We start from the raw sequence: 12,744 nt of genomic DNA on the forward strand, positions 1-12,744 counted from the left end.
CGCTGAAATGCACGGCAATATACACTACCGGCCCCGCCACGTCGCGTTTTATGGTTCCGCGGCGGAAATTGAACGGCTCTCGTTCCCGAAACACCGTGAACGAGCTTCGAACGAACGGGGAAGGTTTGGCGTGCAACCGTCTGTTTGTCTTTGTTCCTTAATCCTTTCGTGACGAAACTGTTTTGGTAGCCTTACGTTCGAGGGTTGGAATTTGGCATAACCTTACGTTCGAGGGTTGGATTTTAGTATAATTTTGGTTTCGAGGGTCGAAGCAGTCACGAGTGGCTTTCTACCGAATTAATATCATCGCATAGGTACTACATACGTAATTATACTGTGTAATTAATGTTTGATGAACGGTGTAATTAAATTCGATCGGAAGATTAATACTTTCGTTGCGTTTTTCAATTTCATGATGAAAGAATCGTTTCATCATTTTCATCTAGCAAATTGAAACTAAAACAAGAAACAGGAAGAGTACTTGATGGACTGATTCCTTTGCATTAGAAATCGGATGATGTATAACTGCGTATAACGTAGAAAACTATATAAAATGTCTAAAATATGTATAAAATTACATGAATATATTACATATATATAATATAACAATTATATCATAATGTTATTTATAGTATTTATACTACTTATAATGTTATTTATACTACATTTATACTAACATTAATTATACTCTACAACAATATAATAATTATATTATAATGTTACTTATACTATTTATACTATTTATATTGTTATACTAACATTAATTATATAACAATATAATAACAATATTATAATGTTACTTATACTATTTATACTATTTACAATATTATTTATACTATATTTATTCTATTATTAATTATACTATATAACAATATAATAATTATATTATATTGTTAACTATACTATATAACAATATAATAATTATATTATATTGTTAACTATACTATATAACAATATAATAATTATATTATAATGTTACTTATACTATTTATACTATTTATATTGTTATACTATTTATACTATTTATATTGTTATATAATATTAATTATATAACAATGTAATAATATTATAATGTTACTTATACTATTTATACTATTTACAATATTATTTATACTATTTATACTATATATACTATATATACTATTTACACTATTTACAATATTATTTATACTATATTTATGCTATTATTAAGTATATAACAATATTTATATTATAATGTTACTTATACTATTTGTACTATTTACAATATTATTTATACTATACTTATGCTATTATTAATTATACTACATAACAATATAATAATTATAAAGTAATGTACTTATTTATACTATATTTATGCTATTATTAATTATACTACATAACAATATAACAATTATAAAAGTAACGTATTTATTACAGTATATATGCTCCACATATAACCATACCTACGTCAATTCTTCAGAAATGCATAACGCAAGACGAGCAACAGTGGAATTATACCTGCAGCACGATTCGTTCGACTAGTTACGCGTCACAAAGAACATAAAAGTCTTAGTGTCTGACGAACGTTTCAGTGTCCAATAAACTGGTGTGCCAGAGCGGCGCGCGGAAGAATCTCACGCGACAAGTTTCATTATGTCACGTAGGACATCGTGTTCCGTGGCCGGAGGAATCATCGAGCGCGCGTGGTCGTGTTCCCGCGCGGCGACCAGATTCACAACACTCCGGAGAGGAAGTCACGGAGAAACCGCGTTTACCAAGTGACCGACGCGCGCCTCAGATATCGAAACGCAAACGCGCCGTCTTTGCGAGAAAGTGACACGACGTGACAACAAACAGGAAACATCATGAGACACCGAAGGCAAACAGCATCGTCAAACCACTGGTTTTTCTTGCACCACAGCCGCGTCGTCCCTGGAGCCAATGTACGTACGTACGTACATACATACGTCGTTTCATAGTCGTGTAGCTTTAGTTTTCAATATTGTGGGGCCTCGATTATACTGTACTAATAAGGAGGATAATCTACAGATATTATATTGTATAATATATTATACTGTGTATAATATTGTATAATATATTATACTGTATATAATATTGCATAATATATTATACTGTGTATAATATTGTATGATATATTATACTGTATATAATATTGCATAATATATTGTACTATAATATTGTATAATATATTATACTGTATATAATATTGCATAATATATTGTATTGTATATAATATTGTATAATATATTATATTGTATACAATGTTATATAATATATTATACTGTGTACAATATTACATAATATATTATACTGTATATAATATTGCATAATATTTTATACTGTATATAATATTACATGATATATTATACTATGTGTAATATTGTATAATATATTATACTGTGTATAATATTGCATGATATATTATACTGGGTATAATATTGCATGATATATTATACTCTGTATAATATTGCATAATATTTTATACTGTGTATAATATTGCATGATATATTATACTCTGTATAATATTGCATGATATATTATACTGTGTATAATATTGTATGATATATTATACTGTATATAATATTGCATGATATATTATACTGTGTATAATATTGTATGATATATTATACTGTATACAATATTGCATAATATATATTATATTGTATAATGTATACGTTTGTTCTTTTAAGAAAAAAGTTACGAATGTAGAGTATTCTTTGCGAAGGGATGATTTATTCTGGCTGTTGCTCCAAATGTATCGCATTTTTGTTAAAATATTGAGCGAAGTAATACGTTTATTATTATTTAGTATTACAGACATATATATCTTAGATACCTGCTTGAAATTTATTTTAAATGAAATAAAAGTTTTTATTATTTATTATTATTATTTATAGAATAAATAATAAACATTTTTACTATCTATTACTATCTATTATTTGTTATTATATATAATATAATATAGTAATAATAATTAAACACATATCATTCTCCCAATACCATCATTGACTACTAATTATAATTTTCATATATTATTATTCGTCACATGTACGTACGTTGTAATTAACTGAAATAAACTATCTGAGTAACTGTAATTAACTGAAATGTATAATGCAATTCATAATATTCACTCAAAAGCGAATGAACTGTTCAAAGAACTTGATAGAACGACAGCTTTTCCTGTGCATATTTGTATTCTAATTTCATATATATACATTATGGATAGATTTTGTATTTATAGTTCGATAATTATTTCAGAAGGAGATAAATATTTACTGACTATATACAATGTTGATGAAACGTGCAACTATATTGTACTTGCAACAATAGAACATTTTCAATGATAGAAAATTCGTATTAACGATAATCGAGGCTCTACTAGACAACGAGTTACAATTATAATTTATACAGTAAGTTGTAAGTATAAGTCTTAAACTGTCTATGATGATAACTTCATACTGATGACTGGATCCATACTTTGTCAAATATTTCAAACAGAAAATGAAAATCGATGGTTAAAAGATATTTGACTTGTGGCTCTGACGGTATCTTGGCGGTATCTAGCAAAAGTATTCCTTCAATCAGCAAATAAAAGACACACCTGGGGTTTCTTATCTCTCTCCGAAACGGTTCGAGGAAATTTGCATACTGAAATCTCAGGTGCTGAAGTCACACAACGTGCACGCGTGTCTTTACAACTTCCACGCGTTCGAATTCTTGCTATTACCACCATGCGTTTGATCGATTTCATTGTAGCATCTAAGCAATTAAATCACGTTTCAACGAGATGACGATTTCTCCTAAGATGATATTTTCTTCTAAGATTCATAAGATTCGGATTTTGCAAGTTTTAAGCAGAGATTAAAAAAGTTTAAAAGAACTGTCAGTTCGGTTCTATTTGAAACGATGGATCGCAGAAAATATTTCTACATTACAAGAGTCCTGATGAGAACAGATAATTAAAGACAGAACAGAATGAAACATAAAAATATATAATACTCGAAATATATAAATATATAATATATAATATTATAAAAATATATAATATATAATAATATTATAAAAATATATAATAATAATCGAATTTTATAAAAATATAAAAATATGTAATAATCGAATTTTATAAAAATATAAAAATATGTAATAATCGAATTTTATAAAAATATAAAAACATGTAATAATCGAATTTTATAAAAATATAAAAATATATAATAATCAAATTTTATAATACAATACACCCACCCGCTGGTTTCTTTGAAGAAAACGAATTCAGTAGTCGAGGTAAAGGCTTTGCGCTTTAAAAAACGAGACACGCGATTCCTTTTTGCAAAGTTACAAACATCGTTGGAAATAACTGTCTTCGTTCGGAAAATCTTCATTCGCAATGGCACTGTAGCCAGGCACACGAAGAAAATATTAAAATTTTTAATTCGGTTCGGTTCGGTTCAGTTTTCGAAAATTCGAAGACGAATTTCCGGACGAATGCGACGAGGGTGGAGGATCGTAGGTGAAAGCGGTGCTCCACGGTGGTCGCAATAACCTCAGTTCTCTCGTGCGTTCGCGGGCGTAGCATTATAACGTGTGCACGTCGCATACTTACGTGGCCAGCACAAGGTGCGGCTTTGGTCCACGATTCTTCTTGGGCTTCGCCCTATGCCCATTATGCGAGCGAACTGTTCGTGGGGCCTTCCCGTGGACCCTCGATTAAGCGTCGTTCACAGCAATGTAAATCGGGAAATCTCTGTTGTCCCGTTTGCGAAACACCGCCGAGAATTTTGGGGCCATTTTGCAGCATGCGTTATGTACTTTCATACTTTTTACAATCGTGACAACATATTTAGACAGATATTTATTTCATAAAATAAACCTCTGTAACGATTACTCTACCTTGAGTGTTTTTTATATTTTTGCGCACTGTGTCCATTTTGGTATTTTCAAATCTCGCGTAAATAAGTACAAATAAGAAGAAAATAAAATTGACGATAATGATTCATTGCTTCTTGTTGTTACTATTGCAGATTGCAGATTTTTATGCAAATTCGGATTTTTGAGGATATCATTGAAAATGAGTAGCGATAGAAAATTGTTCCACGAAATATTATAACAAAGTACTTTCCATATTTTGTACATTTATTTATGACTATTACGTGCAATTTCGCGTTTTAAATATTTTAAATTAAAAATCTACAGTCTAATAATAACTTTCTTAATGCCTACTTTTTATTTTAATTAATATTATTTTTTTGTAAAACATAATAAAACCAGATAGAAATTCGTTTAATCAATTAAATATAATATTATACAGATACTGTATAATGCTTTGCCATTTTTGTGCTTTAAAATTCCCCCGAGGCAATTCATAATTTTACAAATTGGAATTGTATTTAATAAGAGTAACGAATAGATGTAATAAATATTTCAGAATGAGATGATTCTATCTTGCTGACGCTGACAAAGAAATGTCTAATTGCATAAAATATAAAATAAATAAAAATGCCTAATAAAATATGTCAAAAATGTGTCAAATATGACAAATGTAAATTTCAAATGTTCTGTATAATGCAAGAAATCTAATACTTGAAATCTCGCAAAATTGACAATAAATTTCAATTGCAATTTAAAAATAAAGCGCACAATCCATCGTTAATAAGATAATTTTAATAGGAAATTTCTGTACGACACGGATAAAAATACCTATAACATTCGAGTTTTTCACTGGAATCACGATAAAGCACACTTGAAACATGGTTCGACGGTTGCGTTCTATTTTGATTATCAGCAAGCATTTTGAAAGTAATCTCTTTATCTAGATTGTTAACAAGTGCAACTGATAACGATGGACAATAAAGTGCCGCAATTATGGATTTATGCTTTGTTAACGTCCGACAGTGGATTAAAAATATAAAGTACAAACTGTGGAAGGACGATGTACTGCCATTGATAAAACAGAATTCCATGAACAAAGCTTCTTTACTTCGCCGATCTATTTATACCTAAATCATACATGTACTTCTACCAGAGATACGCGTAATTATTAGTGATAACGAACTGGGAACTAAAAAAAAGAAACTTGTGTCTGCTTGAGTTTTATAAATTTAATTTATAATTTATATAACTTAATGTAATATATATATTAATAATATATAATATTTAATATATATATATATTAAATTTAATTATTATATACGTTTTATTTTTAAATCACGACACATATCTTTGGATAAATAACTTTATTGAACTTTTACTTGCATTTTATGGCTAAATTAAATGGACATGATCTGTGAAACGATTTTTATGATTCTTTTGACATGAAACAATTTTTATAAATTTTTTGCATATACGATGACTTTTATCCATTTGCAAAACGATGAAAATTATCCATAATTTGAACTGTTATAATTAAGAGTAAGAAGAATAATCTAATTTCATTTCAAAACATGATATATTCACAGTTCGTTTCTTTCAAAGATTATTTTTACATCATTCTGAAAGGATCCTAAGTAAAGACATCTTTTCTCTCGAATTCAAGTGTCTTTATCGACAGTGAAAATATTTCTTTCTTAATGATTCTCTAACGATAACGATTCTCTAAAATTTGTTATGCGACTTCTTTTCTCACGAAGTTAATAAGAAATGTTAATATTTCTCTGTCTTAATATTTATTTATAGTAATTTATTTTTTTATAATAAACGACGTTAATAATAACGAACATTTTAGCGTCACACGTTTGTCGCCGAGTATAACATTCGGATGATTTAAAATTTATGGCAGAATTTAAATGATTTGCAATCACGTTTGAAGAATACTTTCGATAGATGTCTGTAATTTTATTGTTTACATTTTGTTCACATAGATTCATAAAATTGGCCATTGTAGAAAATGTAAATTATTTTCTGTCATATTGAAACAATGATTCAAGAAGGATTTATTATAAAATATCTACACTTTAGTGGGATGTTCTAATTCTACTTTTATTGGACTGCTTTTGGAAAATTGTGTTTCGAATTTCATCGTGTGTAAATTAGTATCATATATTTTAGTATCACTGTACACTGTTTTGTGATATTATGTTAAAAATTTGAGAAATCTGGATGAAATGATAATATCGATGATTTTTATCTGGACGAAGTTGAAAACTTATTGGTCTTCATTGTTACGAATAATAATTTTATACATGATACTTACTACTATACCGCGATTGCTTGAGATTCGACCAATTTCTATCCTTAATTTAGGACACAAGTATATCGTCTCGAATGATAATTTTTTCATATAACCAAAATTTCCTCCCTTTCTCTATAAAAAAAAATGAAACTCGAAGGCATAAATTCTCTCGTTTCTTTCAACAAAAAGACATAAAAATAAGATCACAAATTCTTTCTTAGAAAGAAACTTCTAAATAAACAATAATAACTCGCCAATCCACTAAAGTAATTCAGTAATTTAATACAGAGAATCTAAACTTTGTCCAAAACAACAAACCATTTACGTTAGCAATGGCCACACTAGTTGCCAGCGCAATGCTAAATTTTCACCGAAACAGAAACCTACGGAAACCTTGCCTTCGTTTCAGGTAAAAGAAGAAGAAAAAAAAATGAAAATCGATCAAAAAATGAAATTAACATGGAAGCGAAACGCTTCATCTCTTCGTCACGCGAAGAGTTTCGCGCGTGCGCGCGTACAAATGGATCGCGCGACCTTCCGACCGTGAATTCTCACCGCGATGGAAAAGATTTCGCACGATCGCGAAACGGCCAATTGTGAAAGAACCATTAGGAGACGTGGCAGAGACGTGTGCATACAGACGCGTTCCCATTGGGCGCGTCCGCGTATCAGCGACTCGCGAGTTTCGCGCGACTCACGAGCTTTGATCTAGCCGCCATTCCAGGGGACACTTATTTATCGTTGTGTCTGGCAACGTTTCGAGATGTTTCGCTGCGTAGGTGGCCCGAAAAAATCTTCCTCGACGATTTCATTTTTCATCGTTCGAGCATTACGTTCGTACTTGTGAATTGACAAAACAATCAATTTACTTATTAATTCGCGGAGATTCGAAAAGCATAACGTGTTCAAGCACAACATATTGTGAATGAATATCTGTTTGAAGATGAATTTCTATTCTATGCTATTCTAACGTTGATCTTTTAGACTTTTAGTAATTTCACGCAATCAAATTTAATTATTATTTTCGTTAATATTCAGTCTGAATTTGTTACTCAATTTCTAACAGTTTCTACTTTCTAAAACTTCGAATATTTATCTCTTGACATTCCTATTTACCATCGTATTAATAAAAGTATACCACTGTATTATGTAAAATAATAGATTATCTTGACGTTTGTATTGATAAAGAATAATAGATATTTAAACAACTTGCATCACGAAGCAAAATATTTCGCAACGCGTCTGTAAGCGAGCAGTTATTAATTGAGAATTTTCAATAATATTCTGCTTATTTAGTCTCAATTCTGACAATTTCTGATTTTCTAGATATTTTTACTATCGAATATTTATAAACTTCGAACGTTATTTTTTGATATTCGTATTTACGATCGGCTAGTATTAATAACAGGATAAATTATGAACTAAATATGATCAGTTGTGATGTGAGTGATCTGTCATTGATCTTACGCTATTTAATTCTGCAATTTTTAGTAAAGAAAATTAAATGGCCAAGATTTTAATAATCAAATATAAATTTACTATACAATAGAATTCTATTTATTTGAACCATATTTTTATTACATGAACTCTTCCTGGAATTACAAACTTCAACCAGTACTACAGATTATTATAATTATAGTATTATAAATTTTAATTCAACTGTATATTCTCTGACATAAAAAGGGAACATTATACTGCATGGTGAAGCTCTCTTTATCAAAATTTTTATTTTACGAACGCATCAATATCCAATCGTAAAACTGATGCTTTGTATAGCCTGTATAAATGTTCCAAGACTTACTTCAGTCAATTCCCTATTATCAATATCCATTAACAAACATTATACGTTAAAATTGAATTAAAAAGTCATAATTTAATTAATACTTTATATCACACTAAATACAATAATTTCAAATACGCACATGTATATGTAAAAGTTCTATTCGCAAGTTATTCGAACACGTTTGTAAATCAGTGCTTGATATAAGGTCCATACAGGATAAAAAATATTGATACAAGTTCCAACTCAGGATACATTGACCTCTTGTACATTTTATAGTAATTATTGAATTAATTAAATTAATAATTCGACCTTGAACTATTATTCGTGTATCATCATATTTAATTTCTGGACATTTAATTTCAATTTTATTAAGAAATTTCATAGTAAATTGAATTTCTATCTTATCATTTTCTATAATTATTCAAAATATATCATTAACTTTAGACATTTATGAATATATGAATTATTCAAGCACATGTTTTTTTTTCAATTTTATCAACATTATATTTCAATGAATCAAATTAATTATCATAAATTTATACAACAATGAATATTTAAAATGAAAAAAAATCTTCCATTCTTTTTTTCAGTAAAATCAAAACCGTCGCCAATTGTTATATCGTTTAATTTAATAAATTTACTAGCTAGAATTATTTTACTTTCATTTTCACTCATCGAAGACTCCCTATGAATCAAAGTTCAATTCAAACTTGAGAGCGCAAACGCGACTTTGATTTGACAGAGGCAAACGTCTCAACGCCTAAAGAAGAAATTCCCATCTCTTCCAACGTGCGAAACCGCCTGGAAACTTTGGAAAACCACGCTGCATTCAGACACGTCGTCTCTTTGCGTAGCCCGATCCGATTTCAGACAATATCATTAAGCGATACCGGGGCAATATCGGGCAAGATTAATCGGGCCTGGCCCTGTAATCACACGCTAAACTGAGCTGCGCGCTCTGATTATATATTATCACTAACATCTACATCCGTGGGGGACCGAGAGGAAGAAAGGAAGAAAAGAAAAAAAAAAAAAAAAAGAAAAGAAAAGAAAGATTCCCGAGCAGCGCGTAGCAGCCAGTTGTTCGAGACCCTCGTCGATGGTGAAGCTCGAGACCTACCTGCTAATTCGACGTGGACCTGTCTCGATCGTTCCTCGTTATCTCAGGCGAAGGTGATGGCGTTCACGGTATCGTGTGGCTAGGGCCTAATCTATCGGCCCACGGGTACCCACCGTAGGTCGAAAAACCAGCCGAGGCACTTACACACCGCGTAGCGCCTTTTTTCTTTCCTTTCCTTTCCTTTCCTTTCCTTTCCTCGCTGCCAGGAAAGAAACGTGACAATATTTGTCGCGGGCCGGACGATAGCGAGGACGCGCGCTATTTGCCCTGGTAACATTCCCCATGGGATGCCCGGTCTGTTTGCCCGGCCTTTGTTTCCGCCAGTTTCCGTTTCCTGCGCCAACACGGCGGCCTCTCTGTGATCTATCCTCGCTCACCGAATACGCGTTACTCGGTACCAGCCAGTTTTTCGCCATGCGTCGCCGCTTTTGCTACGAATCGGCGACAATTTGGTCATTCGGACTGGGCAAGTGAATGGAAGGGAGGAGCTTGCAAAAGTGGCGATACGTTCATCGTAAAACGGAGTACGATTGCGTGTCAGTATTAGTTGGTAATGACACAGGGTGTCCGTAAAGTCTGTTTGCAATTTCGAAAATTCATTACAAAGGCAAATGAAAAGGCAGATAAGTGGACGTTGTTGCAAAATGAGGCGTGTATATTTAAGTTTCTTCTTGCCTCATTTAATACATCTCTATGTGGGCAAATTAGTTGCAGAATCATATGAATGAATCACGTCCATCACGTCCATGTAAGCGAACTTCTGCTGTACATTTCTAGATTTCTCTTCGTAGTACTGGTTTTATATTGTTAACATGTTAAATTCTGTTACTATCTTTAACATCTATTGTATATCTATAATATATATTATATATCTCTTTTATTTCTAGATTTCTCTTGGTAGTACGTACGTAGTAAATTCTGTTACTATCTTTAACATCTATTGTATATCTATAATATATATTATATTTTATTTCAACGTACAGTTAAAAGTACAAAAGGAATTCGTTCATTTAATTTCTGATTGGAGCAAAAATTACTTGCCAAGTATGCATTTTTTAATAAATAATAATAGCAAACACAGTACTAAAAATATAACAAATACAAGCAGAATAATATTAAAAATAACAATAAACAATAAGTTAACAATGAATTGACAATAGAATTCATTATTGGAGTCAATAGATGTTAAAATTGATCTAATTCATCGAATTCAGTCAACCCGGTTATCTATAAGTTCAAAATTAAATTTAAAAAATCCAATAAAATGCGAAATATTCTTTCCAAAGCGATGCTGATAGAATAAACGTTTTAATATTGTAAAATGTATATTTTTCTTTTGTCGCGCGTCGCGAATTTTTCTCCTTGCGCTTAGTCTGATCAACGGCCTATTCTACTGCTATGGCCAGGTATAGTTCACGTGGCCATCGAGCTGATTTTAACTTTACGTAACGTGCATCATTCCGTCGTTAATGACACGCAAGTTGTACGCTGTCTTTCTAAACTCTTTATTACGTAATGAACAAGGGATCATCATTGCGCAAGCGAGCAAAGAGATTTGAACAAACAGCGTCGGCCGATCGTGGAAATCATTCACATTACTCTTCTCTGCCAGAAACCACTGACTTACTTGAAATCTATATATTCCACTTTCTCTTAATACTTTATAATTTTCAGTTAATTTGCCAAATTTGGTTAATTTATATTCAATTGGAATATTGAAATATATTAAACTTGATATATTTTGCTTCATAAAGAAGCCAACAGGGGTTCATTGAAATGTTAAACTATTAGAAAAATTTTGCTATATTTATCATAAAATAAAATTAACGTTCATTAATAGTTAATCGAGGGAGAAATATTTATAGAATCGAAAAGTATAGAGTTTTAGATCTACTATCAAATTCTTTTATTAGTATCATGATGAAATTGCGTTTAAATTAATTTTATTCACAATTAATGAATGATCAAATTAATTTATTAGTATTATGATAAATACTAATTCTACACAGATTTCCAACTCTCTTTCTTCTTTTAACACACCAGAGTTATAGAAAATATTTTGCTTCATAAAGAAGCTAACAGGGGCTCATCGAAATGTTAAACTATTAGAAAAATTTTTTTATATTTATCATAAAATAAAATTAACGTTTATTAATAGTTAATTGAGAGAGAAATATTTATAGAATCGAAAAGTATAGAGTTTTAGAAATGAATGGTAGATCTGCCATCAAATTCTTTTATTAGTATCATGATGAAATTGCGTTTAAATTAATTTTATTCAGAATTAATGAATGATCAAATTAATTTATTAGTATTATGATAAATACTAATTCTACACAGATTTCCAACTCTCTTTCTTCTTTTAACACACCAGAGTTATAGAAAATATTTTGCTTCATAAAGAAGCTAACAGGGGCTTATTGAAATGTTAAACTACTAGAAAAATTTTTCTATATTTATCATAAAATAAAATTAACGTTTATTAATAGTTAATTGAGGGAGAAATATTTATAGAATCGAAAAGTATAGAGTTTTAGAAATGAATGGTAGATCTGCCATCAAATTCTTTTATTAGTATCATGATGAAATTGCGTTTAAATTAATTTTATTCACAATTAATGAATGATCAAATTAATTTATTAGTATTATGATAAATACTAATTCTACACAGATTTCCAACTCTCTTTCTTCTTT

At 30.3% G+C, this 12,744-nt stretch overlaps 1 protein-coding gene across 2 annotated transcripts in view; it reads left to right on the forward strand.

The window, feature by feature from the left end:
* The first annotated feature begins 1,674 nt into the window (after nucleotides 1-1,674).
* The window catches only part of LOC122530049 (protein drumstick), a 42,794-nt gene continuing 31,724 nt past the window's right edge, over nucleotides 1,675-12,744 (forward strand). The window contains exon 1 of one of the 2 annotated variants that reach the window (XM_043656682.1): nucleotides 1,675-1,908. The gene's annotated coding sequence lies outside the window, so the exon portion shown is untranslated. The remainder of the gene's footprint in view (nucleotides 1,909-12,744) is intronic. The other variant, XM_043656683.1, reaches the window with a different exon arrangement.

The sequence above is a fragment of the Frieseomelitta varia genome, unplaced genomic scaffold (genome assembly GCF_011392965.1).
Source record: "Frieseomelitta varia isolate USP_RPSP 00005682 unplaced genomic scaffold, Fvar_1.2 scaffold_324, whole genome shotgun sequence".
In the NCBI taxonomy this organism is placed as follows: domain Eukaryota; kingdom Metazoa; phylum Arthropoda; class Insecta; order Hymenoptera; family Apidae; genus Frieseomelitta; species Frieseomelitta varia.